Source organism: Furipterus horrens, unplaced genomic scaffold, assembly GCF_987537825.1.
Source record: "Furipterus horrens unplaced genomic scaffold, mFurHor1.1.pri manual_scaffold_4, whole genome shotgun sequence".
NCBI lineage: Eukaryota > Metazoa > Chordata > Mammalia > Chiroptera > Furipteridae > Furipterus > Furipterus horrens.
In genome coordinates this window covers 162,315,510-162,341,900 of record NW_028327174.1, presented here as the reverse complement: position 1 = coordinate 162,341,900, position 26,391 = coordinate 162,315,510, and the positions used below count along the sequence as shown (strand labels likewise).

Below are 26,391 nucleotides of genomic sequence, written 5' to 3'. Positions count from 1 at the left end.
CAGAAGCAGTACCTTCTTGACAGATAGAGAATTGGCACAGTTATGGTGAAAACAATCAGATCAGTGGAGTAAGCAGCATGAGAGCTAGACCCCAAGGCAGTAGAGGTGGTGATCAAAGGGAGATGTTTGTTACCTTGGTTCACTGCTCTGTGTGAGAACCCAGCTATTTCTGATCTGAAACCACATTTTCTTTTTCTCTTACCACTGCCCACCTGGCTTTTCTTTGACTTGCCTGTTCTGAGTTGGAATAGGGACAGAGGTCAAATCCTGTAGTTCCAGGTCTGCCCTTAAATTGTAGCCATGCTTTTCGTTTGGTTACACCAGCTCTATGGTGATGTCTTAGTCATTCTTAGTTATATTATTTCTACAATAAAAAGAATTGAAGATAGGTAGGGAATGAGAGCTTCCTGCCCTAGGCTGTAATTTGGGAAATATCCTCCATTTCATAGTGGTCAGCTCAGAAAAATATTCAGGCCAAGACAGCCTCAGGATGGCGGTAAATGGTCGAAGTTTTCATGAACTTTAGGAGGGTGTGATGAGGTAAATGGGAACTCAGAGCCCTGGGGCTCTGGCTGGCAAGAAGCCAGGGTCCCCACACTGGGTAGACTGGCTACTGAACCTCTCCCACTGCCCAGATTCCACCAGCTGATGCAATTGAAGCAGCTGCTCAAGGGTGGGGGGTAGAGCAGCACACATGCCCTAAGTTGTAGGTCATGAGCCAGCCTTGATGGCAGAGTGGCAGCTGCCACTGGATGGAAACAGGGCATATTAATGTCCCAGGAATGCTGTTTTCAAAGACCGAGTGGAGACAGGATCACCACTACAGTCTGCGGAATGCATCTGCCACTTCAGCAGTGACAACTGCAGGTGAAGCGCTTACATCTGCAGTGGGTATTGGTCAATACGAGGACTTCCACAGAAGAAAAGTTCTGGGCAACCTGCATGTCAATTTATACTCTGTGATATGTGGCATAGAGACAAGAAAGCATATTCAAAACTAAATGAACAACCACATTAGAGTTTATAGAGATGAAGTTTTAAAAAAGAAAAACACTACACCATGTCTGCAGAGTATTCATCTGGACTAGAAATTGGAGGAATATATTCTTCCTGACTTCCTTTACGGGAAGAAGGTCGTGTGTGTCAATAAAAACACTTTTAAAGCGAACGTTCCATGCCTTTCAAAGGGCCGCTGTGGTGAGGACTAGCAATGATGGAGATGCTGGCAGAGCAGTTTCACTTGGAGAGCTGAGCTCATTCTGATCACCATCCACGGGATCAGCTCCCACCCCGTCAGAAGTGAGAGCTGGAGCACTTGATACTTGTGCCTCTGCCAGAGCATTCTGAGCAGGAAACTCAGGAACCCAAAGCACTTCTGGGAATGTGGCACCACCCGCTTAGGGGCTGATGAGAAAAGAGCCCTCGATTGCTCCGTTGCTCATTGCCTGAGCTTTCAGACCATGAGCTGTGATTGTCCCAGTCTCAGGGCCTGCAGAGAAGACCCAGACTTTTTCAGTGTAAATCTCAGAGGGGCTTGGTCTGCCTCAAAGGTAAAGAACTGGTTACTACCATTCAGACAGCGCCTTAGGTCTTGAAGGACATGATCAGGTGAGTGAGGACACCTTTTAATCAGTGACTTGTGGAATATATTGTTAACTAGGTAAAACAGTAACAGCTTTGATCATATGTAGCATTTATGTGGGCTGATATTAACATGATGTTGGGTTTGGTGTACGTCTCTGGGGAGCTCTCATGAGCAACGGTGCCTTGATGATGGAGGCATCACTCTTGCCTTACCTCCACTCCTCCCTGGACTGATAGCTGAGCAGAGAAAAGGGTGAGGGAGGAATACCTAGGTCTGGATAAAGACTTCAAAAGGGGAAAGAACATCTGAGGACCAGAGAGGTAAAGGACGGTATTGCCTTGGTCATTGATTCTTTTGTTTTTTTAAAAAATATTTTTATTGATTTATTTTTAGAGAGAGGGAAAGAGAGGGATAAAGAGAGGGAGAGAGACATTAATGTGTGGTCGCCTCTCATGGGACCCAAACCAGGGACCTGGCCCAGAACCCAGGCATGTATCCTGACTGGGAATCGAACCAACAACCCTTTGGTTTGCAGGCTGGCACTCAATCCAGTGAGCCACACCAGCCAGGGTGGTCATTGATTCTCTTTGCATCCTGGGGTTTATGGGAGAGTCATTGACTTTGGAGGCTTTGAAAAGAAACTGGGAGGGGCAGGACTGGTATATTCAGGGGCAGCATTCACATGGGTTTTGCTGTACAGTCACAGGTTGCACAGTAGCCTCCTCAAAATCTCCAGCAGTGTCCTAGACCCATGTCTGTCTGAGCCCTGTGGCATTGGGCTTTGGTTTCGAGGGAAAAGTAATCTTTCTTCTTAAGAACTCTTGGGAATTTAACTGGGCAGTAGACTGCCCAGGAAGAACAGATACTTGAAGGCTCGGCGAGAAAAACTAAGCTGATAAAAAAGCCTTGGGTTCTGAAAATGGAAAATGGGAACATAATGTTTATTTTGCAGGTTTGTTATAAAGGAAAATAACGTACCTACAGCACCATAGCACAAAACCTGGAACAATGGTCGCTCCTCTCCATTTGCCCCCGAGTTGGTCCTTTGCTTCAATTTCTTATCTCAGTGACTATCACTATTATTCATCCAGTTTCTCCAACTGGGATTTCCTTCTCTTCTATCCTGTCCCCACCTGTCATATTCCAGACGCCACTAAATCATCAGGGTGGAAGCAATGGCCCCTAACCTGTTGGTCTCCTGCAAACCACTCTCTGACCAGTATGAGGTAGGTCACTAAGGAAGCCTCTTTTCTCCTTCTCCAGCCTCTCCCTTAAAACCTCATAATCACTTTCCGTTGCTCTAAGGGGAACAAACAACACTCTTAACTTGACCCTGGACTCGGGCTCAGTCTGCTGTCCAGCTTCTGCTGGCTTTTCCTCCTGCCCCCAGTTGGCTTAAATAACTCCTACCTCTTCTGATTAGGTGAAGATGAAGGGATGACTTTGCTAAATGATCCCTCCCCATTTCATGAGTATAAGTCAGGTTTTGTTTGTTTTGTTTTGCTTTTTTAGCTCACATATCTCTGCTTATCATTATATCTCTATTGGGCATGTTTATTTGATCAATGAGAGTACGGACCAGGCTCTGTGTATGGTTTTGCTCACCATGATATTTCCAGGGCCTGGTACAGTGCCTGAAGCTCAGTAAGTAGGGTTTTTTTGTGAGGGGGGCAATGAATCATGTCATATTATCATTAATTAAGTACAAAACCTTCCAATCATGTTTACCTAGAGATCATTTCACTTACTGCTGTTTGGCTGCCAGTCTCTTGTTTCTCTCCTCAGCAATAGTGAGGCAATAACTTTTCTTCAGGAAAGAGAAATACATGGTTTATTGCTTTTTCAATAACAAAAATGTTGGAGAGCTGAGTGGCAAAGCCATTGCTGTTAGCATCAGTTACCTGTATCATATCAAAAGAACTAAGATGTCTCTTTCCATTGGTGATCACACCAATTCTTCCCTAGTTAGCACCTCCCATTACCATACACAGCTTAACAGTATCAAACTTGTTGGAATCAGTAGTTGTCCCAGTTTTCAAAATCAATCTGAGTGATGTGGCTCACTTTGATGAAGGGATCAGGGTAGCGGATGGTGTGAGCATCATAAGTCACCAGATGAGGGATGTTTTTTGTGTCTACAAAGATCCTTCTTATTTTGCACAACTTGTACTTGGCCTCCTTGGGTGTAATATGATAAATAGCAAAGCCATCGTTGGTATCATAGATCAGATAGAAATTCTCTACTGTCTTATCAGAGCAGATGACGTCCATAAAACCACCAGGGTAGGCTATATCAGTTCAGACCTTGCCGTTAATCTTACTGAACCGTGGCATACAGGTCTTCTTTACTTCATTTCCTGTCAGAGCAGATTTAAGCCTGTTCCTCAGGAAAAGATGTGGGAAAATATTCTCTCCATTTGTGGGGATAAGTCAATGGATGCGGAGCAAATGCACCCATTAGTTTATCCAGCATCCCATGCTTAGGAGCTGCTACATACTCCAGATGCTTCTTTGGAACGGTGAGACATGACTGTGCTGAGCACAAAAAGAGCAAAGTGTTTTTAGACTGAATGAAGCCATAAGGCAAAAGTCTGGCTCAAAGTGTGACACATGGTAGTGGCTACATAAAAGTGAGTAAGTGGATGAACAGGTGTGGACTCTTAGAGGTCTGAATCTGAAGAGGGGCTGGTGACAACATGCAGGAATCCAGGTTGGTTGATTAGAAAGAGGTGAGAAAACAAAGCACCACACAGCACTTTGCACATAGTATATACTTCATACTAAATGTTACTGCAAGATAATGAGGCTAGCTTTTATGCAAGACAGATGGTAATGTATATGGTCTTGAATATATTTTGGCAACAGGTCTTGTTTAGTTCAGGGGTCATCTACTCACATCAGCGAATTATCTTTCTTAGTAATATATCATGCAGGGGCATCAAAACGAATAGCTGAAAGTAGACATCGATAAATCAGAATTGCACCTGTGTTATCATCCTTTATGACTGGTGACTTCCCTGGGAGTGGTAAGAACCACACATTTCTATGCCCGAGCCCTTAAATGGTAACCGTGAAGCAGCCTATAGTCAAAGTTGCCAGCCCTAATATGAAGATTCAGGAAGAATCTCAGGGAGCATTTTGGGATTTGGAGGAAACTTAGAGATCCTGTTTTCTTCCTCCTCATTTCTTTCCCTTAAATGCCTTATGGCATGATGGCTAATAGTATGGACTCCGGAGCCAGATGCCTGATCTCAAAGCCCGACATTGCCATTTTTACTCACTGTCAAGCAAATTCACTTAAGCATACTTTGCTGAGCCTCAGTTTTCTCATCTGTGAAATGAGAACAATAATAGCACTCCCCTCTTAGGGCTGTTGCAGGTATATATGTACTAAGATTATCATATGTTCTTTATCCAAAGTAATAAAAGCACAAAAAGAGCCACTGATGGAGTAGAGAAGCAGAAAGCCCTATTTAGAAACAGGCACAATTCTTAGCTCCCTTTAGTTCAACTAAAATTTGTTGAATGTATATCTTAGCCCTAGGAGTTATATTTTTACACTCAATGCCCACAACAGTCTTGTGAGGTAGCTGTTATTTTCCTTTTGCAGTCAAGGAAACTGAGGCTCAGTGAGGTTGGCCCAATGTTTCATAGCCAATAAACAGCAGAGCCAGGCTTTGTTCTCACATCACCTGTCTCCAATTCCAGGACCCTTTCCCTCATCCGTAAGTACCTCTTCCCAACAGAGGTCCTGGAACATTTAGTTCTTTTTAAGTGAAAAGTAAACAATTTCACAGGTTAATAGGAGGGTTGAAAGGTAAGTTCACTTTGACCCAAGAGAAGTTCATTTCTCTGTGTTAACTGTTTTATATTAAAAACCCACAGATAGCCCTGACTGGTGTGGCTCAGTGGGTTGGGCACTGTCCTGCAAGCTGAATGGCTGTTTGTTCAATTCCCAGTCAGGGCACATTCCTGGGTTGTGGGCCAGGTCCTTGGTTGGGGGTGTTCGAGAAGCAACCAGTCAGTTTCTCTCACACCTCCATGTTTCTCTCCCTTCTTTCTCTCTCCCTTGTTCTCTCTCAAAAAATAAATAAAAATTTAAAATCAATCAATCAGCCAATAAAATTAAAACCCTCAGATTACTGAATAATCAACCAATATTGAAAACCTGCTATGAGAACAATATGGTGCTGAGCTGTCTATGATTTGGTAAAATAAGTTGGGAGAATTTTCTCACTGTATGCCCATTGTGAAAGAAAAGTAAAAGATTGATAAATTACTTGGAAGATAGGGTATGTAACTAACTTAAGAGGAACCAACTATATTGTATATATTTAGTGAATTTTGAATAATAAGTACGCATTTTTTAAAAAAGAGTTAGAAGTTGTCCCTTACTTGCCATCAAGTTTGTTCGTAAGCACATCTTTTGGTTTTACAGATTTCTTCATTGTTGTTACTCCCTTGCTGGAGACTAGATTTACTTTGAATGATTGGTTGATTGATTGATTGTGAGGTGGGTGAGCTCACCCCAGGTGATGCAGCTAGTAAGGAGAAGTGCTGGCATTGGGACTCAACCCCCAGCTGTGTGGACAAGTCCTTTGGCTTAGTAGTGCCCCAGAAAACCCCTGTTATACTTAAGATGCATATAAAAGCAAAGGAAAAGGGGGAGAAATGAAAGAGGAAGGAGGAGATGGAATATCAAGGAAACAGGTAACAGAAAAATAAAAAGATTCAGGGGGAAAGCAAGTTTGAAAAACGGTGGGACCTAAAAGAATATTCTTCCAAAACTCAGGCTGGAGTGAGTAAGTAGCAAGAGCACCAGTTCATGTGTCTGGAGTTCACTTACTTGGCAACGTCAGCCAACCCAAAGTCTCCTGAAAACCAAGAATTATGCAAAATGCAGGTTTCCTTCAGGCAACCAAAATCGATTATTGAAAACATACCTTTACAATTAGTTTTATTCTCACAGGAATATGTCAAAACTCTATTTCTGAGCCTTTTTGTGAGATGATACCTGTAAATCATTCAGAGAATGCTAGGAACACAGTGAAGACACAGGAATGTCAGCTACAACACCATTGTTATTACTTAATTTGTGCTTTGACAAGCTTGGTTTTACTCAGTGGGGGGTGATGGAAGGAGAGGTTGCCGAAGGCTGTAATTTCTGATAACTTACAATGGAGGAATTGCACAAACAAAACCAAAACCAAACAGAGCCCATAAGACGCAGGTCCTCAATAAGCACCATTGCATCTGGTATGGGCTAAATAGTCCTAAATATCTGCCCAGCTTCTTGGGGCCATAACATCAGTGAGGTAAAGTCCATCACTGATATTCACAGTAATGACCCTGAATAATCAATAACAACAACAACAAAAAGAGATCGTTTAAGCTCAGTGTCCCATTTAAGGAGAAATGTAGTGTACTTGAGCAATTTCGGAAAAATTTCCCAGATAATTAAAATAGGAAACAATAGAAAAGAAATTGTCACATGGAAGCTAAGCTTTGGTTGTCTGTAAAAGTCCCTTACATAGGAGACCTCGTTCTTGAGTGAAACCAGATATGTGAAATGTCAGGTTTTATAACAAGTGAGTCAGTAGTCAGAACAGACTGTCAGACTGTGATGGTGCTAAAATTGTGAGCCTGACGTGGAGAGGCATAGATAGGCCTGAGGCATGTGCAGGGTAGGAGAAACCCCACTCCCCACTCCCATTCTAAGTTCACAGCTAAACCTGGTTCTGGACTCCACAGCAAGGCAGCAGTAATGACCCTGGGCCCGTAAATCAGATCCCTAGGAACAGTCCGAGAGGGAGGAGCAGGCTTCTAGTGGGCTTTCGATCATTTGAAAGGTTTTTATGGAAGGGTTCCCATTCATAGGAACCATTTCTTTCCTTCAGGTGAAAAAACAGGACTTTTAGGATGAGTGGCTTTATTTTGCTTTAGAAAAAGGCCCAATTGTTTTTCTCTGAATAATTAACTAGCAATTAATTAAAAGGTACACAAGACATATTGCATACTTGCCTCTTACTCTCTAAAATGGAAAAGAAGGAAGAGCTGAGGCAGAAGTTTATCCTGTGTGTAGAAACACCTTTCCACTCTTCATACACATATTCTCTAGCAAGTGGTTAGTGGTGCTGGCCAGGCTGGCATCTGGCTCTGGGAAGACAGAAGTGTCACAGCAGGTGGACAGATCAGCTGCTGCTCACCAGGGGTATATCTGAGAGGACACATGTCCAGCTTCTCCCCTGGGAGATGGTGTCCCAGGACCCCTCTCCAAAGCGGTAAGGGGGCAAGTCTCTCTCTACCTGTACCCCTGCCCCCCATTCTCTCCTTCCATCTTCCCCCTGGCCCTTAGCAGCCTGATTTGCTCTGTGTGCAGCATTTCCTGGCCAAAATTCCAGGTAAGATTCTTTCCCTCTTTGGTGGCTACAATATAAACAGACTCTGAGAACCACTGCCTTTTGGAGGGCTGGATTCTTTCAGGGCAAAGTGAGCAGTATTTCAACTAATCCTTGTGGATTAATACAAGCTTAACCTTTATTTCAGGTTTTATTCTATTTTGAATGTTTATCAGGATCATTGGGAGAAATTTTGGTTTGTTTCTCTTTAGGTGGTAGACAAACCGAAAGCGTGTTCTTAGGAAATTATAAAGGTCACAGAAAAAGTAAATAAGAGGGAGAATTTCATCCTCTAGCTGAATATTTCTTTTATTGTTTCATTATGCATTTGCTTTGTAAGCCCCTAACATAAAGCCGTGCATGAATCAAAGTGATTCCAGTAGGTCCGTAATTGTGTCCTTGGCTGATGCCCTTGGACTGTGGCCTGAAGTGCCATCATCCTTGGCTCCAGGCTCCAGAAAAATTGACATAAACTCATGGTGGTGGATGCAGATCAAAATGCCTTTCCAGAACTGGCTTTTAAAACATTTTGAAAAATTCATTAGCCTTCCAAAGCATTAGGTCAGTCCGAGCCTTATAGAGGAAAAAATGATTTCATGCCAAAATAGCCTCCTGACCAAGCATGACATTGCTGTAGAAACCAATTCACACTCAGAGTTTCATAAGCTAGCATTTATGTAGACTGCTTTGATAAATTCACAAACACTGCCAGGGCTTGTTACTATTGGCTCCTTTGTTGGACTTCCAGCAAGATTTATATCTCGCCTCCCTGATCCTTATGCCACACTGGACACACCCTGACCTGTCACTTCAGGGAGTGGTGTGGACAACAGGTATCGTAGTCCATGTGTTTACAGACACAAGGTTCTGTGGCCATCCTCTTTTACAAGGGGTTCTTGCTGTGAAACTTAGTTGTTTTAATCACAGACCTTTACATTGAAACTCTTTTGGAAGGATGAATCTTTAATATGAGACAATGACTTTAGACTTTGTCTATTTCCACCTCCTGGTATTATGTCTGAGGCTTCATTTATTTAAAAATAATAAATCAGTGTTAAAGCAAACCTGAGAAATAGAGGAAAGCTGAAATATGAATGTAGACATTAGAAAAGGTAAAAAGTAAAAATTATTAACTTTTGTTGAAGCATGACACTTGGCAATATTTCTTAGTCTTTCTTTCTCATGCATAGGGTTAAAATAGGATATTCATATATTTTGATATCTTGATTTTTATTTTACTTAACATTATTTATTAAATACTTCTCTATGTTATTGCATAGTATTCCAAATCAACATCTTAAATAATGGCATACAATTTAATAAAAAAGATATACTATGGTTAAACATTTTGATCATCCCTCCTTTTTGCTGTTGTTCATTTCACTAAAATATCTATGTACAGAAAATGTTTTATCCTGTTTAGAATTATGTTTTTAAAATAGCTTTTCAAATATGTGCTTATTGGAATAAAAAATATAAATATTCTTAAGATTCTTGAACAATTTTTTCAACTGGATAAAATCCACCAAATTGCAAGACTCAGAGAGGTTCAGAAAGGTTCATTTGTCGCATAGAACATTGTGGCGGAGCCAAGCATAGGTTTCAGGTCTCTTGACACCTAAGTCTGTGCTCCTGACACATAGGAGAGGATGTACAAACAGTATAGAGGGGCGATTACTATGCTAATTTTTTAAATATGGATCTGAGCAAATAATATGAAGCTACCTTGCTGCTAAATTAAGGCAATCATAATACAATCTTTGCTTCACTAGGTACAGCTGTTATTTGAGATCGTGAGGTAGGATCTGACTAGAGATGCTACTTCTTTTTCTTTTCATTTCCTCTCTTAATTATTTCAAAAGGGTTGAACTTTATGGAGCAGTCAAGCTGTTGTTGTTATGCTGTGGTAATTCAGGTGCCATATTATCGCACTTCATAACTGCTCCCACATCTGCGATCTCATTTGATCAGCCTTGAATATGACATGTTTTATGTTTCCATCCCAGATGAGAGAACAAGGCCAGCAGTACAGCCTTCCGCAAGAACACTCAGCTGGTAAATGGCAGAGCTGGCTGTAGAATCTGTGTCTTCTGGTTCCCAAGCCTTTTATTCCAGTAGTATCTGTAAGAACAAAAATTGGTCCACACTTTGAAAAGATAGTTTGAAGGTTTCATTGAGAGTTCGGTGGTTTGGATTCAGCTTCATAAAAGAAAAATGCAGGGCGCTTAAAAGGAGAATATTCAATGATGAAATGTATCTGTGTTGAAGCCATGTTGCAGGAAACACATAGGAAAGTAAGTCCATAGAGCTTTGGAGTTTCGTGTGATGGACTCTTAAGAATTTGCAAGTGTGAGATTAATGGGTGTGTCTTTGGTGGAAACATGCTGAGCTTCACAGGCACTGGGGACTGACCAAGTGTCACCTGTCATGGAAAGGAGGCTCCCGAGAGGCACATCTCTGGAGGGCCTGTTGGCTTCATCCTTTGTACCTGTAATGGGGCAACAGATGCCTGGGTGGTGGCTGGCTGTTGCTTATGTTGACTTCAGTTGACAGTTCTATGTAATAGGAGGAAGGAAGTTTAATTGCCTGTAACACCAGCTCTTACCTTGCTATGGAGGAGGTGTAAATTTGTAAGTCAATCTCTCTCTCTCTGTATCTCTTCCCCTCCACCAGCCCCACCCCCACTATTTCTCCATTTGTATGATATTCATTAACTGGCCAAAACCCTATATGCATTCCATATTTATGCAATAGCAAGTAATTTTACTTTAGTGCAATTCAATGTAGTCTACACTGAATTCTTCTCCTTCAAAAAGCTCACACTAAGAAACATATGTCCTACAGCCATGATCTGACAGAGGCCATATGACGGCTAAATTCAATAAATACAAAGATGAAGATGCATCAGACACATTGGCCTATGCATAGGGTCCTGGGTTGCCTGTATTTTCCAATCTATTTTAAGAGTTAGATTAATTCACACTGATGAAAAAAGTGAAACATCCAGACATAATTGAAAAAAAATTTAGAAAGATGGAGCTCAAGGATAGTCTGGGCTTGAAATTCTGTATTAATACCATTTCAGGTTTATAGGACATCAGTTATCCTGAAAACCTAATATGATTTTTACGAGAAATTTACTGTCTACAGGATGGTTTGTAATTCCTTTATAGATGTCATGTTGGGAAGCTTTAATATATGCTGAGGGAAATATACTTGGGATAATTTTTTTCTGGTAAGTGTTGGAATGGGAGTGGGAATCATTTACTCTGAGAGACTTAGCTGTGTAGCTGTTAAATCATGCACATCTGCTAAATAATTAGCATGCTGTGGGCAGGAGATTTTGGAAGAAAACCCTATGTACCACAATCCTTCACTATCCAACTTCTTTCTAAACACACATTTGCTTTCTTAAAGACACAGAGCAGAGAACATGGAGGGCCAGGAAGATTCAGGTTAAGTTAGTGTCTTGTCATGACCAGTATCCCTTGCTGGGTCTTCTCTCTGCTCCGATTTCCTCAGAACATCTTCATCTTGCTTCTTACCCCTGGCACTCACCCTTCAGCAAAACATGCTCTGAGCCAGAATACAAGATAACAAACACCTATTAGTGTTTACTCCTTCATGGCAACTGTCGGAGATAAATTTCTGTTATGCTATCTATGCCTGTGAGTCTTATATTTCCATTTCAACATACATCAAGGGCATAATACGCTTACTTCAGGGGGCATAGTCATTATAGCAGGGCTTCTTAACTTTCCTTTGCATAGAAGTCATCCAGGGGTACTGTTAAAATGCAGAATCTGATTCAGACACATGTCTGGGTTGTGGGCCAGGTCCCCAGTTGGGGGGGAGGGGGCATACAAGAGACAACCACACCTTGATGTTTCCCTCCCTCTTTTTCTCCCTCCCTCCCTTTCCCTCTCTCTAAAAATAAATAAATAAAATCTTTAAAAAAATGAAAGAATAAAACAAAACATTTCTCATCCTCAACTAAAATGAGATCTTTCTCCCAGAGGAGGTGTTGCCTACACTTTCCTTCTAGCAGCCTCACAATGCAATCTCACTGCATGGGGGGACGCCCAATGGGACCGGTGCCACCACTGCCTTCTAGGCTGTTAAAAATCTAATGCAAAGCTTTAGTGCTTTTGTTTCAGGTGACAGAACTGATATGGGAGCATCTCTTTACAATACCACAAAGACACACATCAATTCAAAATGCCCATAAGGCAGACCCTGCCCATAATACATGCTTCTAATATGTGTTGCTGTTAACAGTATTTAATATCCCTTATGCTTTGCCAATACAAAACAAGGGGCCACAAATATGTTATGAACTTTTGGGAGGGAGTGGGAGGAGAGAACTGAAGGCAGTGGCAGGGTCTTGGAAAATTCAGGGCTCTTACCAGGCAGGGCTCTAGGAATCATCCCAGGAGTAAAGCACCCCTGTGGTCCCAAGGACCTGCTGCAGGAAACAAAATGTTTAAATCAAACTTTTTTTCCTCTAAAAACAAAACCATTTATAGTTCTCTTCACCACTGTTTAGTCTTTTTCTTTAAGTCTAAGTTATTTTAAATTTTTCTTCTCATTTTTTGACATGGTCTTTCTGGCGGTCCTTTCACATCTGGTATTTATTTGCTGTCAGTTCCCTTGTGCCCCCTCCCTGTTGTTAGTGGTGTGTGTTGATATGTGGTGCTTTGTTATGGATGGCATTCCTTTATTATTTATGCCTTTCCTTTGTTGATGGCTTTTGCTTAGTCACTCTGCTTGTCTGGTGTGTGCTTTGCTCACACTCAGTTTCCTACAGCCCCCTTTGCCCTTTCCAATTCCTTTTCCTTTAACACAGAATTCAGTTTTTCTTAGAAGGCGAGGAGCCAAGAGGGGTTTCGGAACCCAAGGTATTTGGGTGATGATCAGCAAACATCTTTGAGTTTTTAGGAATCACTATAGATACTTATTTATAATCAATCAGCTTTCACTAGGTTACGTTCTGGTAGCAAAGCTCTCCAACATCAGTGGCTTTCTACAGCAAAGGCATATTTCTCGCTCATGTTACAAGTAGCTGTGGCTCCAAGTGCTGTCTTCATTCTGGATGCAAGCGAAAGGAGCCAACAACTGCATGGAACAGGCTGCTCTCAGAAGAAAAGTCAGAGAGACTGTAGGGTCCACTGTTGGTTCTCAGAACTGGAATAAGCCACTTCCAGTTGTATTACGTCAGCCAAAGCCAAGTCACATGGCCGAGCCCATGCTTAGTGGAGCAGGAACACTCCTCTAATAGGCATGTACTGCAAGTCATACAGCATTGCTCAGGGGCATATTGTTATCCTTCTATAGGAGGGATAGTTAATAATTAAGGGTAATATTGCTGTGTATTATATACTCTAAAGCTAGAATTCAGACTGTCAGGTGGAGACTGGACAGAACCACACTTACATTCCACCAATGGTCCTATCGGTGGGTAGGTATTTACCAAATAAAAATTTTGATTAAGTAACCTGAAATCGTCGGCAGCCGTCCGTCTCGAGAGACGATGGTGTAGCTTCTTAAGAGTCTATCTGCACCACCGAGAATGGCTGTGCAGTCCGACTCGGGAGTGACACGGTATCTGTCTCCTCCCGTGTTGAATCGACATCTTGCGATGACGCTGGAGTGTCCTCTCCAGTAAAGCTGAAGCTACAGAGCCTGGGCAGGGTGATATGGAGGGTCTGCTGTTGCCCATGCAGCAGACCCCCCCCCTCTCTTCGAAGCTGAAGGGTCCAAGGGAAAGACGGAGTCAATACAGCTTGACTTCAGGTGCGCCGCAGGAGTTGCCGGTGTTGACTACAACGTCAAACCGCCTTAGGGACTCCGGCTCCGGATTTTCTGTCGGGGTTTACTCCCTTAGCCTTTCCCCTGAAGAGGTATGCCGCAAGGCAGCGGAGGTTTTTTGGAGTCAGAGTTTTCCTTCTCTGATGTGCCCTGACTGGAAGATCGAACCAGCGACCCTTAGCTCGCAGGCTGACGCTCAATCCACTGAGCCAAACCAGCCAGGGTAGTAACCTGAAATAATTCAGCAGTTTTTCATATTATTAATCAGTGAAACCCTCTACTAGCTATTTAGTCACCTGTCATGCCTTCACATGAGGCTTGGACAGGTTGTTTCTGTGGTACATTTGGGAAACTTCAGGCTACAGCTGTTCCCCAAGTTAGGGATGTGGGGAAGCTGGTTTAACTTTTGCAAATCACCAGGGAAGCAATTCTGGAGTAAGACTGCCTGGAAAAATCCTTTAAGTTCTCTGTGCCTCATTTTCTTTATATATAAACTTGGAATAACTAATTGATTCCCCTTATAGGGGGCCTTGGGGACAAAATTAAATATAAATGCAAAATTCTAAGAAATATATTTGATACATAGTGAAAATATTTGAGTTTTGCCTTCATGATGATGATGATGATGATTTCTACAAGTTGGGTATTTGAACCTCTGAAAAACATATTAAGGATTCCAAAACTATCAATTTTAGAGATGATAAACAATCAGACTTATGTTTCCAAGTTTAAGATTTACTTACACATAAACTAAATCAAAATTAACACAGAAATTAGGGGCTTAAATTTCTGACCTTTTAATGAGACTAGCAATAATTTCTCTTAGAGAAATTGACCTCTAAGTTGAGTGTTCATGCCCTCCAGTCACTGTGTGGAGTGCTAGTCCTTGAGTTCTTGGTTCACTTGGTGACTACATTGCATGTGGGGCATGTGTGAGTTGGGTCAGCTGCATGGCTTGCAGGGAAACTCTGGAAGGGCAGAGAGGAGAGGCACAAGACTCTGTCCAGCAGTCAGTGACTTAGCCCTGGGGGACTGGTCATGGGGGAAATGGATAGAGAGATTGTGATCTGTGTGGAATTTACTGGGGAACAGAATGAGGCTGCTGGTCTGGATGGCTGATTTCATCACATCGACTCAGCCTGAGCAGCCCCACGGTAAAAGGAAAGGAGCAAGGGTCATGGAATCAGAATGTCAGGTTCAGTGACTTCTTAGCTATGTGAACATTTTAGCCTCTTTGGGCCTTGGTTTACTCATAAATGTAATGTTATTTAATATTCGTCTAGCCATCGCCATGTATGAGAGCATTATATATATTCTTTAAGTACTTACTAAAATAATTTTATTTTCACAGTAATCCTATTTGGTAGATAGGTTTACACCCATTTTCAGGTAGAGAAACTGAGGTAGAGAAAGATGACTAACTTGCCTGAACTAACACAAGCAGGTAGGTGGGGGACACAGGTTTTGAACCCAAGCAGTCTAGTCCCCAAGGCTGCGTTCATACACATCATGATTTGCTCCCTCTTGACAAAGTCACCAGTTTATCCAGGGTTGCTGCGGTGAAGATTAAATCTGTTCATCTCTTCCGAATCCTATTCCCCACCTGTCAATGTAATAAGTAGGTGCTCAATATGTATTAATGGTTATTTCCTAACCTCTCCCCGTTTTCCTTTCAGCTCTCCTGGGAGACACTAGAGAAATAAAATTAGCGGGTATCTAGGAATGGGATGGGAGATCTGTAGTCCTAATTTTCCCTGGGCAAGGTCTCACATAAATCTCAAATTTACATTTTATTTTAAAGTCCTGTTTCTGCCCCATATACTTCCTGAAGCTTTCTTCCACTGTTCTGGCCTTTACTATACCGAGCTAGAGGGTATGGTATCATCTTGTAAAGCAAGCCCCAACTAAAAAGAGTGATGGTACAGTTTGGTGTTCTTCCCAGCACACCCTCATATCCACATACGGAAACCCTTTCTCTAGTAACACATGAATGATCTTTACATGTATTTTTAATTAGCTTTGACTGTCATCTATTTTTTAAAAGTTACCGTATTTTTCCCTTTTACTCTACATGGTGTGAAACTGGGGGCCATCTCTCACCTTCCCTTGGGATAAATATCTACTAAGCCAAAAGGTGCGGCACATGCGGAGCAGCTGCCACGATGAAATATGTGACAAACCCCTTCAGTGATTGTTTCCTTCATTCTGTCTTCTCCTCCTGGTACTCCGGTCCCGAATTGTCCTTGTAACTAGCGCATGTTTTAGAGGCAGAATTTTGTCTTGGAAAAAGAAATGGCTACAGAGAATAATGAGACCTGGATTCGAGTGCTTTCTCTTCTGTGTGGGAGGAGTGTGACCTTGGCAAATCGCCGATCAGTTGCAAAATGAAGAGTTGGGGTTAGTTCAGCTGTTACAAACCAGGGGCTCTAGCACTTTGAGATCTCCCAAGACAGAGATCCATTTTAAATTTCCCAACTAATACTGATGTTAAATGGTAGATAAAAAAATTCAAAGCATGGCATCCACAAAGGAGAGAGAAATTAAAGGAATCTCTAGTGGTGAGTGATTGGGGAACAAGAATCAGTTCTTTATTTTTCTTACAGCACCTTCCACATGGTTGGACAAATTATTCACCTCTTCTCATCTGTAAAATGGGGATAACTTAGACTCTGTTTCAGGGAGTTCAGAGTCTCTGTGAAGATTAAATGAGATAGGGCATATGGTATACTTAACCAATGGCACTTAATAAATTGTGACTTTTCCTAGTTCTTTAATGTGGGTTCAAAATTACCCAAGGGGGGGGTATTCTGGATTAAACTAGTCCCCACTTGGTTATGTCATAAATGTCCCTAACTCCATGATGGACATGGGGTTCTTGGAGGTTGCAGTGCACCCAGGGATGGATCAGTTAATTCCTACTTTCTTGAGAACTGTAACCCAAGTATGTTTTGTGCTAACCCTTCAGCTGGATATGCCATCAGTTGGTAACATCTGGGCACAAACAAAAATAGGCCGATGAGGAGAGGAAAGAAGAGGGAAGGATGAGGGAAATATATGGAGACCAAAGTTCTTAAAACAGAGAGCGTCATTCCCTGTATATGGAATTTATAGCATATACACTCAGTGATAATTGCTATCATTTAACCAGGGTTTACTACGTGTCAGGCACTGTGCTAACTAATTTGCATACACTATCTTTTTAACTTTCTTAGCCAGTCTATGAGCTCTTTTATTTTTCTGCCAAAGGAGGTCACAGGCCAGTCTATATTGAAATGGTGAAGAAATAGTCCCCCTTCCTTCTGATAGAAGTCACTGCTAAACTTCATTGTCAGTACATGGGTAAGGAGAGGGACCATTTTTGCAATCATTTTGCAATAATCTCCATAGTAAATATAGTACAGAATATCATGTATTTCCCTAGAGTGACTTACGTGCCTGAGAAAAGGGGAGTCGGGTGGCAAATGCCTCCTAGCATCTTGAGTCCCTTTTATTACAGATAAAGTCCAAGAGACAATAAAACTAAAATGTAGTGCAATTATTTGAGATGCTCAGGAGCCATTTTGTAACTATTTGGGGAATTTTGTGTTTTCTGAATTCACCTGGGTTCTTGTGTTCAAAACAAGCCCCAGGCCAAGAATGGCACTTAACTTTTATCTCAAAGCTCTGCCAAGTGCTACATGGTTAGTATGGTAACCAAAGCTGTAAATATTTCTACTTGTCTTTTCAAGGGAGAGGGGATGAGTAATGAATCACAACTTCTCAAAGTAAGCAAGGCCACAGCTTTCCAAATCGTGAAAAGGTAGGATGTTTTGTATTGTAGGAAGTAAGATGATACAATATGAATCCTCAGTGACTGGATGTGGTTTATTAAATTTTTTCTATTTGCAAGCTTTCCATATTTACTAGTAATAATACAGTTTTCTTTGGGAATATATGCTTATATTAAAAAGTGGGTCAATTAAAATGTAATCTGTGGATAGGGCAAAAATCTTGAAGGTGGTTTGGAAATCCATAGTGACAGATTATAGATTGGTGGTTTCCAGGGGCTGGGGAACAGTGTTGGAAAATAGAAGGCAACTGCTTGGTGTGTACAACGTTTCCATTTGGGGTGATGAAAAAGTTTTAGAACTAGATACAGTGGTGGTTGCCCAACATTATGAATGTACTGAAGGCCCTGAATTGATCACATTTTTATGGTTAATTTCATGTTATGTAAATTTCACCTCAAAAAACCCCAAATATATATATATATGTGTGTGTATATATATATATATATATATATATATATACACACATATGTGTGTGTGTGTGTGTATGTATATGTATATTGAATATATATACTTACACACATGCCCGTGCATGGCACTCTTGTTCTTTTATTAGTACAGTGTCTCTCAAGCTTTCAGTTTTAAGACTACATTATGCCCTTAAAAATTACTGAGGATGGCAAAATCTTCTGCTTATGTGTTATACCTATCAATACTTACAATATTAGAAATCAAAGTGGAAAACGTTAAAATACATTAATTGATTAAAAATGATATAAACCCACTGCATGTCAACAAAGTAACATTTTATTAAAAATAATATTTTACAAACCATAATGTTTAGTGAGAAGCAACTAATCAGCTGACAACTCAAATAATTGCACAACTCCTTTCCCCTGAATGTCCCAAGGTCTTCAGAATACAACAGAAACGCTTTATGAGTATTAAAAAGATGTGTGTACTTGAGGTTCGAGATTTAATTAGCTTAACATTTGTTACAGTTTCATCAAGGACATCCTACAGGAAACTGGCGGTGTTTGCCCTTTGTGGTCATGGCTGTGCCAACTGGTCCCGCTTAGTGCCACTGCCTTGATTCTCGCCACGGCCCTGGCAGTCTGACCCCCTATTACTTTTGAACCATCAGTGTAAGTGTCCACAAAGTGAAAAGGGCAAATAATGTCTTCCAATTAGACCTCTGCAGAGTGTCCCAGGGATCCCCAGGGGTCTGAAGACCCCAAAGGAAGGGCTCATTCCTCACAGTTAAGGACAAGACTTGTGAATTATGAGTACTTAAAACATGCATGACTTTAAAAATGTTAGACCATTTTCTTAAAAGACTGAATAATCTTTACAGTGGAAATGAAAAACAGGTCTTTTTTTAAATCAAATTTTGAATCCTTCTCCCTAACACACTCCCACTTCAGGCCTTTCCTGGACCCTTTGCTCGGAATGCTTTTCTTCCAGTTATGTAATAATTCCTGCACGCGCCTCATTTGAGGCCTTGCTTAGTGATCATTTCAGGGAACATCCTTTGACCTCCTTATCTAAGAGATTGCCCCTTCCCCAATACACAGGCTCAGAAACACACACACACACATACAACCACACAAACTATTATCCTTTCCTGTTATTTTTTCTTAGTGGTTATCTCTATTTCATATGTTATACATTCTATCTAGATATTTATTTATGTGTTTGCTTTATTATTTAAAAATTATTTTATATTAAGCTACATAAAATCAGGAATTTTCATCTGTTTTGTTAGCATCTCCTAGAATAGCGTCGAACACATTGAGGGTCAGTAAACACTTATCAAATGTTAAATATAGTAGAGCTTAAATTCAACTACAGACATTTATCTTGTCTTAACAACAGGGTGATTCAGGGACTGTGCCAACATGTATTCTATAAGGTGTACAATAAAAAAAGGGTTTAATGATCTAATAATTTTGTGGAATGTCTCTCTTCCTCTCCCTTCAGGTTTCTCTCTCTTTCTTTCTCCAGGCTTCTCTCTCTCTCTCTCTCTCTCTCTCTCTCTCTCTCTCTCTCTCTCTCTCTCTCTCTCTCTTTCTCTCTCTCTCTCTCTCACACACACACACACACACACACACACACACACATGCTGCACACACACAGTTTTTCAATGAACTAACATAAAGTCTCTGTGATATGGACATGTATTTAAACATTGTTGAACTCAATGTTTTTCAGACTTTGATTAGTGTTTTCTGGAACACCCTCTGAGAAATGCTTTCCTATTTGTAGCTTTCCTGATTCACCTTTCAGCATGATTGTGAAACTCAATTTGGATAAATACTGGATTTGGAGAGCTATTCCAACATAAGATACTATCAGTAGTTTGTCTAAGTGAAAAATTTAAAAAAATGTTTTATTTCATAATTCTTGATTTTATATGTTAGTAAAACATTTTGGTGATAATGGAAGACTGAGAGAGAAATCTCTGTGTATGCATATATTAAAATATATACTTTAAAACAGGAATAATTCCTCATAATTTAGATTGCTTTTGGGTGGAGAGGTGGGGATTAATCAGAACAAGTAGTTAAAACTTTTATAATTTTGGAAGAGAGCTTGTGAAATGCTCTAATGCCAATGGTACCTGTCACAAAATCCATCAGACCTAGAGGAATGAATACTTTGTCTGTTTCAGCCTTTTCAGATGATAGAGACGATTCTTATAAACTTCTTGATAATCTTAGTCCTCATATAAATTTTTACTGTGTGCATATTAGCTTTTGTAAAGTGGGTTTGAGGGTGGTCTACCTTACCCTACATCTCTCAGGAAACAGTCAACAGAGTGTCACTGTAGTGACTCAGAACCCTCTGGGTATGGGGTCACTTCTGGTCCTCCCTTAAGTAACTATGCATTGTGCAACAAGGAGCTGAACTTGGCTGTGGATGAGACACACCAAGCCAAGGGGGAAGTTGCTTCTTCATGAGAATATTGCAGTTCATCTTCTTGATCAGGACACCCTGCATTCCTCTGAAGAATTCCCCCTTTGAATCTTTTATGCGTCCATGGGCTTTAAGAGTAGAGACTGCTCAACTGCCCTTAGCTTTTTCTTCTCCTCCTCTTTGGCAGAATTTAAAGAGAAAATTCGGTTCTCTAACCAGCTACTGTGTCCTCGAGGTCAGTCTGAAGTTTTGTGCTCAGAGTCATTAATGACTTGCATCTCCAGTGGCCTCAAGGATCATCTGTATGGCCACAGTGCTGACCTTTCCTTTGCAGAGCACGATTTCTGAGAAATCAGCAGTCCCTGTAGCATCTTGCTTAGGTGGCTATTGATCCCTAACCCTGCCTTGCTAAACAGCTTGATCAGCCCCAGAATCTGTCAATAACAACACCACTGCTGAACCCACACTTCCTGCTAAGTCCAGATCCCACTGAGTGTCACAGGATATCTTTACACTATACCTAAGTAGATTATATTTTCTGCCTGGACAAGTGTATCCTCTGGATAGATATTCTTTCCAAGTCCCAGTGGTTAGAAGTGATATTATAAAAGATAGCAGTTGCCTCTCCTTGAAACAGCCTTTAATTGAACATCATTTATGACCCAGAGAAAAATTTCCTTCTTCAAATAGTAGATTATTCAACTGACCATACTTGGTTACTGCATTCTAATATCTCCATAATTTTTAAGCATTACTTAAACTCAGGAAAAAATCAAGAGCCAAAGGAGATCACTTTTTGGGCTGTATGGTTAGAGGGATCCTTAAAAGGTTACCTCAAAGTCTTGAGTACAGCAATGCCTGGAATCCCACCATTAGAAAGCCATTCCTTTTATTATTTTTATTATTTTATTTTAAAATGTTTTATTGATTATGCTGTTACAGTTGTCCCAATTTCTTTTCCCTCTGCTCCCCTCCATACAGTGACCCCCCCCACTCTCTCCAGTTGCCCCCCCCTTTGTCTCTGCCTGTTGGCTGTGCATATAGTTCTTCTTAACAGCTTCCTGTCTACTCCTTTCCCTCCTACTATGCTTATTCATTCCTTCATCATCTCCCTGCCTTTTCCCCCTTCCCCCTCTCCACTGACCCCACCCCCCAGTATGTTCCCCTTACCTATAATTCTTTTCCCACTCTTGTTGCCCACTTAGTTTGCCTTTGTTTCGATTCCCTACCTTCTGTTGTTGGTTGTTGTGATACAGTTTTCATTTTAATGTTCATAATTTTGATCCTCCTTCTCCTAAACAAGTTTCTTTAACATTTCATATAACAGTGGTTTGGATCTGATGAACTCCTTCCGTTTTACTTTGTCCTGGAAGCACTTTCTCTGCCCTTCTATTCTGAATGACAGCTTCGCTGGATAGAGTAATCGTGATTGTAGGTTTTTGCTTTTCATTCCTTTGAATATTTCTTGCCAGCCCCTTCTTGCCTGCAGAGTTTCTTTTGAGAAATCAGCTAATAGTCTTATTGGGACCTCTTTGCATGTAATTTTCTTCTTCTCTTTTGCTGCTTTTAAGATTCTCTCTTTATCCTTAATTTTTGACATTTTGATTATAATGTTTCTTGGTGTGGTTCTCCCTGGGTCCAGTTGTTTTGGAACTCTCTGTGCTTCCTGGACCTGTAAGTCTATTTCCTTCCCCAAGTTAGGGAAGTTCTGCTTCATTATTTTGTCACATAATTTTTCAATTTCTAGATCATCTTCTTCACCTTCCGGCAACCCTATGATTCAGATGTTGACCCGCTTATAGTTGCCCCATAGGTTTCTGAGCCTCTCTTCATTTTCCTCCCTTTTCATTTCCTCTTTCTGCACTGGTTGACAGTTTGTTCTTTCCCTATGTTCCGATTTGTTGATTTGATCCCTGGTTTTCCTTTCCTCACCACTTGTCTCATATATGTTTTCGTTCATTTCAGCATGAATAGCCTTCATTCCTTCCCGGTCTTGTTCAATATCTTTTGTCAATTCTGTAAGCTGCCTTATGACTATAGCTCTGAACTGAGCTCAGAAAGATTATCTATTTGTTCATCAGTTAAGTCATGTATTTGCTTTTTGGTTAGCTGCATGATTGGTATTTCAATTGTGATTCCTGCCATCCTGACTTTCATTTATCTTTCCTTCTTGGGTGGGGCTGTCACTGTCACCCCTCCTACGCTATACGGGGCAGAGCCCTGTGCACTCATCACAACCAGGTGACCCTTCTCACCACACTGTGGCATTTTGTGTGGGGGTGGGAGTCCAATATGGACTCTTGCCGTTACTCTCTGCTGAGAGACCAAGAGCCTCCTCCTCTGTCCCCATCCCCTCTGGGCCTCACAGTCCAAGGCAATGGGGGTCTGCCTTCCCCGACATTGGAATTGCTAGCTGATGGGTCTGGACTGCAGCCAGGGGTGTTCCCCTGGCACTTCTCGCCTCCCCTTAAATACGGCTGCCTGTGCTTATCGCAGTCCTGCTGCCCGTCGCTGCAGCTTCTGCCGGCGGCACACCTTGATCTCTCTGCCCCGGCTTTGCCCCTCCTACCCATCCGAACAAGCACCACTTGCTTATAACTTCATACGTTGGACTTCCATGGAGCTTTATTTTCTGGAACTTCTAGTTATTTCTGGTTTTGCAATAGTTGTATTCCTTCTTAGTTGTGGAGGGAGACAGAGCATGTCAGTCTAAGCCTCCATCTTGGCTGAAGGTCCCTGATTATTTTTAAATGAAAAATGTATAGGGCCTCTTAAAATGCAAACCCCCTGGGATCCCTCTTACACACCCATATTCTTTTATTGACTTGTTCTAGACCATAAAAGCTGAAATGAATCTTAGTGATCATCTGTTCCAACCTCCTTTTGTTAGAGATGAAGAATCTGAAACTGAGAAGACAGGAGTGTCTTGAGCGGGGTCTCACAGCTAGTGAGAAGTAGAGTAAATTAGAACCCTGTGTCTCCTGCCTCTTTATATGCAAACATATGTATCCTATGGCATCCTGATGAGAAAACTTTCTTTTAAATATATCAGCCCATATTAAACTATGTGCCTAAAAATATTTTATGCAGTTTGATTAGTGTTTCTCTAGAGTCAGTGCAGTTCTTGAGGTGGCAGGCATTGGGGTAATTATATATAAAGCTTCCTGTTGTGTTTAACTTACTTCAAAGATCTGGTGGTTATTTTAAAACTAGTGAGTAAAGTCTTATGTTTGTGTAGAAGTGATATGAGAAACAGAAGAATTAGAATGACTGGCAGGCACTGAAGATCTATTTGTCGGTTTCACTAAAAATGGTGGGAGGGCATCATGTCCCACCCCCACCCACCACCACCAAGTGTGATAAGTGTGTCTGTGCATCTGGGGAAGAGCCCTGGGGATCACAGAAAGAAGGTTTAAATCCACAGAAGGAGAGTGACAGTTTAAAAAGCAGCTGGCCCTGGACAGTGTGGTTCAGGTGGTGGGAGCATCGTCCTGTAAGAAGCTGCGGGTTTGATTCCTGGTCAGTGCACATACCTAGGCCGTACGTTAGATCTCTGGTCTGGGTGCATACCATCTCTGGTTGGGGCAGGTATATCCCGGTCCTGGCGCACATGGGAGGCAAAGGATCGATGATTCTCTCTCACATCAATGTTTCTCTCTCTTTTCCTCTCTCTCTAAAAGCAATGAAAAAAAAGGTCCTCGGATGAGGATAAAAAGAAAAGGCATTATGTAGGTTTGCCTGTGGAATCAGCACCACCTATTGCCTACTGTGGAAAAGTCCAAGGGAAACTGGCCCTAGAGAGGGGCAGTGATGTGGCCAGGAGGAACCCTGTCCCCAGTTTCTATGGCAGTATGAGTCATGGACATTGAGTGTGGGTCATATAAGTATCTTTGACAGTTCTCTGTGATTCACCTCAGTCAAATCCAAAGAGATATTTTTATTTTTATTAAATCATTAAAATAGTTTGCCTCTAAAACCCAAATATGCCTCTTTGGATTCTCTTGAAGTGGGTTTCACAAGCAGACTTGTGAAAGTGATTTCCTCTATCTCGTGGGAAGTAGCAATTTCTATTATTAATAAATCATAGAGCCATGATTCTTAGATTATGATGAGCATCACATTCACCTGGAGAGTCGGCGAAAAATGTAGACACCTGGCCCCACGTCCATTCTGCTTGGTCAGAATACAGCAGAAGGGCACTGGGGCTGTGTGTTTTTAGAAGTTCTTCTTCATGCTCCTGCGTCCGCTCTGTGATTTTGATGTTCTCCTGTCTGAGATACATGTCAGAAGGATGTAAGAGAAAAGGATGGGTAGCAGTGATGTGGCTTATGTGCTGGAAGAGCCTCTGTGCTCAAGTTTCTCATTTATTCATTTATAAACATTTATTGAACACAGAATGTTGCTAGGTTTGGGGCTTACACAGATTACTCAAACCTAAGTCTTGGCCTGAAGTGGCTCACAATTTAGAGCAAGTAAATCTGACGATGTCTATTTACAATTCAGAAATCTGTGGTACTGAGTTGGGGGCGGGGGTGGTCAGGAGAGGGTTCACAGAGAAAGGGATGTTTGAGCAGAGTTTTGGAAGAGGAGTCACCCTTCTCCAGGCAGATAAGGGAGAGGAGAATACTGGATAAGGGAACTGCCAATACCAAGGCTTGGGGATTGAGAGGTGTCAGAGTTCACAGCACTTCAGGACCCTCTCTGTCACTGAAATACAGTGAAGAGTATGTAGGGGGAAAGCCTGGAAAAGTGGGTGCACCAACCTAAGACGTATAGATTTTTTAAAAAATGGACATTTGCAGCCAGATTATTAACAAGAAGGTAGATTGTTTGCATGTGGAATTAATATTTTAAAATAGGTTACTGGAACCCTGGCCAACATGGCTCAGTTGGTTGGAGCATCATCTTGTAACCAAAGGGTTGAGGGTTCAATTCTGGCCAGGGATCTAGGCAATCCCTGGTCCGAGTGCATGCAGGAGGCAACCAATCGATGTTTCTCTCTCACATTGATGTTTCTCTCTATCCCTCCCTCCCCCTCTCTAAAAGCAATGAAAAAATGTCCTCAAGTGAGGTTTAAAAATATTAAAATTTGTTACTGAAATTTTGGTGTTATTAATTCATGTAGTTCCCATGTGCTAACATACTCCCCACCAGCCCTTCTGTCTGATCTCATTTTGTGTTTGTTAATACACTCTTTCAGCTGCAAGCTCTTTCTACTTTTTTCCCTAATCTCATCTTTTCTTTATTTCTCACATGCTCTGTATCTGAGGTATTGCTTGAGCCTGCAGTTCCTATGATGTTTGAACCACCTTATTACAATATATATGTCTGGTTCCTTTAAATGTTAATTCTACATTAAGCAGTAATGCCAAAGCTCCAGTGATGGGAAGGAAACTGTCAACTGTCTTTTACCAATCAGACTGACCTGGTAATGTAACTCAGATTTATTTTTAAGTGTCATTTCTATTTAATGTCAGAAAAGCTTAATAAAGCTCTCTCTAGATCTTTAATTTATGACCCTCTAAGTCAGTCTTGATAATTGCTTATTTTGTATTAGTTGCATATCTTCTCTTCACCAGTAACAACAAAAACAGTATGGCACTGGTTCAAGGCATTATACTTCCCAACGTGCTTTTGCTTATAGTTTTAAAATGTTTTGTTGTTTTGTTTTTAAAAAAAAACACACAAAACAAAACAGGAATGTTGTGAATTTCATAAAATGTTATTGTTATTTTCGCCAATAGTGGGTGAGCAAACCAAGACCTAGCCTGATTTACAATTTACTGTAGTGATTATGCTTTTTGATGTTTAATATGACTAGTATTTCATGTCTTTCTGGAGGGAGTAGGCTCTCCTTCCATTTAACACTCTTAAATAAGGCTATGAGCAAAGTAGAAGCTTTAAGTGCTGGTGTTGG

General features: G+C 41.2%; 1 protein-coding gene and 1 pseudogene across 1 annotated transcript in view; one reads left to right on the top strand and one right to left on the bottom strand.

The window, feature by feature from the left end:
• The window catches only part of PRUNE2 (prune homolog 2 with BCH domain), a 260,827-nt gene that overhangs the window by 3,169 nt on the left and 231,267 nt on the right, over positions 1-26,391 (top strand). The gene's annotated exons all lie outside the window — the stretch shown is intronic.
• Positions 3,330-24,756, bottom strand: LOC150013192 (small ribosomal subunit protein eS4, X isoform-like; annotated as a pseudogene).